The sequence below is a fragment of the Aulonocara sp. 'chitande type north' Nkhata Bay genome, linkage group LG10 (genome assembly GCF_057382095.1).
Source record: "Aulonocara sp. 'chitande type north' Nkhata Bay isolate Kocher_YH1m ecotype deep benthic linkage group LG10, A_spYH_male_GT1.1, whole genome shotgun sequence".
Lineage (NCBI taxonomy): Eukaryota > Metazoa > Chordata > Actinopteri > Cichliformes > Cichlidae > Aulonocara > Aulonocara sp. 'chitande type north' Nkhata Bay.
This window is the reverse complement of record NC_141353.1, coordinates 3,303,247-3,308,113: the sequence shown is the minus strand read 5'-3', so window position 1 is coordinate 3,308,113 and position 4,867 is coordinate 3,303,247.

Below are 4,867 nucleotides of genomic sequence, written 5' to 3'. Positions count from 1 at the left end.
GTTCTATATTTAGATGTAAGGATGCATTTCATTATTGCGCCTTTGATAAAGCGCTAGCTGAGCTGAGCGGCCCAGTTGCTTTAAGTGGTGAAATAAAAACACAGACACTCTTATGACATGAATTTTACAGTAAAACGTAAACACCCTTAAGTCACATCGCTCTGCTTGGGGAAAAGTATTGATTGATTATTTTGTGCTACGAAAAGTTATCTGCTCCAGCCGATGCCTTCAATTATGCATTAGTTCTGAAAATTGCATGCATGCATTATTCATCATACATGATACATGAGCCGTTGGCTTTGTTAGGTTAAACTGTCTGTATTTTGGGCTTTAAATCATATTTATACATTTGGTACAGATATCTGCTTACTTAAACTTGCAGCAGGTAACTTTGTTATGAAGCAAAATTAGCATTCTCCAATCGTATTTGTGGTCACATGATCAAGAAAAATCACTCTTTAGAATTGTACTCTTACACTATTTTTTGGTTGAGGGGTCTAAACAACCGCTTGAGGTTGTAGCCAAATAGTTGCATATAATGGTTACCTGCTAATTGCTAACTTTATGCCTTCGTGCTCCTTTGTTCTGATCAGAGCATTGCTAGCTAGCTGCCTGCTAGCAATACAAAGTGTTCTTACCAGCTCTGACAGCCATCACTCTCTCGCACTCTCCCTGGGAGAAAATGAAGACCACCTTGTTATGTTGTGCTAATCGTTGTTGTTTTGTATAGCTTTTGAAATATTTTGTACTGATCCTCATCTTCTTAATCTTTGTATTTTCAGTCTTAAAATGCATTTTCATTTTCTATTTGAAAATTAATTTGACTACGAGAAGTGTGTGATGTCCCACCCAGATTTATTGTGTCAGTCTGCCCTGGTTACTTATTACACAAATTTAACTGCTGACTTCATTAGGGTTACAAGAGTCTTTTAGGATGAGTGAACCACATTTTTAATATTTATATTTATATGACTTAAAGCCTTAATACAGTTTATGTCTATCTATACTATCTATCTATCTAGTTTGTAGTTTTGCGTAGAGTGTGTTTGTGAGCAGACAGCTCTTACTGTTTTAAACATAACAATTTTTCCAGCTTTGATTCAGGCTGTACTGTCACACACTACACAGTGGAAAGAGTGTGGAGCCTGATGATGGCTCTTGTGTTCAAAATCTAAAGAAAACACATTTCCTGTGTGCAAACCTTTACCATACTTCTCCTTCTTAACCATACCCCATATCTTAACCATATCTTTACCTAACCCCAACCCTAATCCAAACCTTTAACACGTTCTCAACATAAAATTTCTCATGTCATGGGGATTTTTTGTTTTTGGTCTCATAGGGTGGACATGCCACATTCATGAGGCTACACCTTCATGTGCAGTCTGCTCATTTGTAATATTACAGTTCCTCACACTGTGATCATTCTTATAGGTCCTACATATAGCACATCAATGTGTTCAGGAGTTGCACACTATAAATTCAGTCAAACGTCCTTTCTTTACTAAAAAAAAAAGAAAGAAAAAAAGCCAAGGACAGTGCATATCAAGATCATCATCAAGCATCATTTCTGCAGACAATGAAAATAGGTCCATCAGAGCCCAACAGCCAGCCTGCAGGGTTAAACAATGATACAAGTCACCAAATTCTGTTTTCACGACAGTCGACCTGAACCACATTTACAAAGACAGTTGTACAGAGAGCCTCGTGCTTCTGCATATTGAAAACCATATCTGTTATGAATAACACACACAAATAGCTAGGAAATATCCATCCAATCACAGCCAACTTACAACAGGAGGGAATATTGATAAATTGATCACTGGTGTTATTCAGGAATTGATGCAATGTGAATGCAGGAGCAGCCCTTTGTAGAGGACAAATAAAAGTGTGAATGTGGAACGGACTGCTTAACTAACGTGAAAGCTCATAGTTCTGAATGTTTAGGGATTTACATAATGTTTTACATCTTCTTTTTTAGATTGCCATAACAAGCTGTAAAATAATTATAATTTGATGTATTATCGTGAGCTAGCAAACAGCTGTGTTAAGTTTGATACAGATCAATGTGATGCTCATATAAAACTACATTCTCAAAAATAAGGGGACAGTAAAATTCACTTTCCATGCACACAGCTTCAATCTATATGAATGCACCTCAAAGGGCACATTATTGGACCTAGAGGTAACTTTTCAAGTGTCTATCTAAAAGTATAAAAGGTACTTATACTATATGCTCACACTTAGCGTGCTTTCATGTTTATTATCTTCACATTGGAGTCTTATTTTGGCGAGCTTGTGTAAAGTGTAGGTTTAGTTTAAATCACGTTACCTCCTCATTCTTGACCACGTCTACATGTCTAAATCCATCGAGTTAGAGTGTGTAAAACATTGAACAGCACCACATCCCAAGCCTGGATACATCGCATTGCGTCATCCGGAGTAATCTGTGTGAAATCATAAATGCAAATCCATCTGCTGTGGTGACATCCTGACAAGTTTCACTGTATTTCTGCCCCGTGTGCTGACGGGTGCTGCAAAGTTCTGCACTTTTGTCTGCAAGCAGGAAGGTTCCGGGTTCAAGGTCCTTTGTTCTCTCTGGTGGGTTTTCTCTGCGTGTTCCAGTTCTAAGAGGTGCATGTAAGGATTTTGGGCAGAAAGTGACCATCTGTTACCAAGTACGCCATTACATTAAAGTGAAAAATTGTCACACGAGATTCCACACATATAACCAGAAACATGTAATCATGGACCTTAGAAACATGTAATCAGCTGTTCTTTGCAGTATCACCCATATTAGAAGCTGTCTATTGTTATGGCTACAAGTTTGTGTTATATAACAGTCAACTCTACATGCCAGGAATGTGAGCATATATGAAGAATTTTATTTCTCAATGAATTTAGACGCCTCAAAGTCCTCATGAGATACAGCACATTTAATGAGATGTGTGTAGATTTAAACTACAACTTGGTTTCTTCATAAAAGCATAAACATGTAAAAGGTTCCTGTTTGTCTTCTACTGGTTCTTTAGCTAGGCAGCACGGTGGCACGGTGGTTAGCACTGTTGCCTCACAGCAAGAAGGTCCTGAGTTCAATTCCACCATCAGGCCGGGGTCTTTCTGTGTGGAGTTTGCATGTTCTCCCCGTGTTTGCGTGGGTTCCCTCCCACGCAAACACCTTTGTCATCTTACAGCCATAACTGCTTTTATGGCTCTCACAGACGCACAGTGTAGGTAATTAGCCCTGCTGTCACCATATAAAGGCCCTGCATGACCCCTGGGTCACTCTGGATCAAGGGTCACTTTAGGGCTAACAGTATGAGTGGTGAGCAAACATCAAGTGTCCACCTAATTTCACACTGTATGGATGTCTTAGGTCTGCTGTACCTCATTATATTTTTCTCAGTGTATCTCTCAGTTTACTGTCCTACAGTGACACGATGAATTATGTAAAAGAGCAGTAAACAGCGATCTTAAGAGAGCCGGAGAGGAGTTCTGGCTGCCCTCTCCTCTGCTCGAATACTGTAAGGTTGATGGGTGAACGTGGCCCCAGGGACGCGAGCCAATAGATGGTGATGGGCTTACTGAGAGTGACATTTAAAATAGAAATGACATCAAGTACGGTACTGCTGTGCCCTGCGGCAAGCCACCACATGGAGACAATGTCAGCGTGATCTGACTTAGCCCCAAAATGCTATGGACTCCCACCCCCTGTGATGCCGTGAACACACCCACACACACACACACACACATGCACATTTCTCTTACACATGTCAGCTGCTTCTCATGTCAAGTGACACTTAACAAGATGTGCCACCTTCCAGATGTGTATGTGCCGCTCTCCCCTTGAGGCGGATTTAGCTGCATGATATATTTGTTATATATCATGCAGCTAATATATTTGTTATTTTTTAAATATTTGGAGCATTAAAGTAAAGCTCAGACTGTTGTGTTTAACAGCACATACGCGACCGCTGTATTCAGCTAAACTTAAGCTAAATAGGCTGAGTATGAGCAGAGGTGTTACTGTAACAGCCGTGCTCAGGAAAACAGATTTTATATCATGTGAGATCAAAACGGCAGGAAATGAGTTACAGTTGTCGGGGTGAATAGCTGCATCACCGGGTAAGCTTGGAGTATCAGCAAACCACAAAATCCAATTATCTTATTCATACGTGACACAACGACCTTTGACCTAACATTCAAATGGTCCATTTCTGCAGAACTCGCAGCGCCACGGGAGGCTGGAGAAATTGTTTTGCCTTGTGCCGAAAGCTTATCTTGAACAGGGGTTACATTTTGTAAGAGATCTGTTTTGTGTCCTATATAAGTCATCAGAACTACAACTCCCAAGGAGAATAGAGATCAGATAGGGAGGTCCGGCATCAAGGACAGGGAAGCCATTTAAAGGTGACATTTCAGTCAACCCAGCAGATGCTGCCAATCTGTCATAGCTGGGCTCTATCTCCTGCTCTCATTTTGCATCCCTATCTCGTCCTCTCTGCCTCTCGCTGTCTCTGCATTACTTTTTCTTTTTTTTGCCACTGTTCTTCTGCTTTCCTCCTCTTTCTCATTTTGCTCCCCCTCCACCTCTCCCTCCTTCTGCCATCCCCCGCTCTGCTGATGAGGCAGCAGGGAGGAAGCGGCGTAATAAAAGGAAGCGCTAATGAACGGTTGAGCGAGGTCAGCAAACCCGCATACCTTTGCCAGGCAAAGGGATGAGAGGTCATTTATTCCAAGGGGAACAGAGTGTTTCGCTTTTTGGCTGTGGGGTGTTGAAAGTTCAAAAGGTCACAATAAAGAGCACAAGGTCGTAGCCTCTGGGCTGCGATTCTATGCGTCCTGGGGTCAGAGGTCGGTGCAGGAA